Source organism: Merops nubicus, unplaced genomic scaffold (assembly GCF_000691845.1).
Source record: "Merops nubicus isolate BGI_N331 unplaced genomic scaffold, ASM69184v1 scaffold4533, whole genome shotgun sequence".
In the NCBI taxonomy this organism is placed as follows: domain Eukaryota; kingdom Metazoa; phylum Chordata; class Aves; order Coraciiformes; family Meropidae; genus Merops; species Merops nubicus.
Window position 1 is genome coordinate 4,237 of NW_008596771.1, and position 376 is coordinate 4,612.

Below are 376 nucleotides of genomic sequence, written 5' to 3' on the forward strand. Positions count from 1 at the left end.
GTGCCCCCTCCCCCTGCCGCTCAGCACGTGCTGACATGACATTTCCTAGCAATAAACCCGCTCCTTCATTTAATTTCTAAATAAAACTCCGATAATTGCTACTTGATGATTTATCTTCCTCTGACACTTCTTTGGATGCTGGACAGGCCTTTGAAACTGGCTCTGGTCAGCAGTGGGAGGGAAGTTCATGCAGCTACAGGAGACAGAGCTGAACCCGAGTCCAGGTCCTGTCCCCAGCTGACCTGCTCCTGCCGGGTATCCCCGGCTGGCTCTGGGGCAGGGCCCTTTTGGGCAGTGCTGCCGAGCATCCTGGAGGCATCTGACAGCAGCGAGGAGGATGCTGGTCAGGGAGGAGGCCCCGGGAGCCTGCGAGTAG

General features: G+C 56.9%; 1 protein-coding gene across 1 annotated transcript in view; it reads left to right on the top strand.

Annotated features, from left to right (window-relative positions):
- LOC103769288 (protein amnionless-like) overlaps positions 1-376 on the top strand; it is a gene marked incomplete at its 5' end in the record, with an annotated part of 4,670 nt that overhangs the window by 3,176 nt on the left and 1,118 nt on the right. The gene's annotated exons all lie outside the window — the stretch shown is intronic.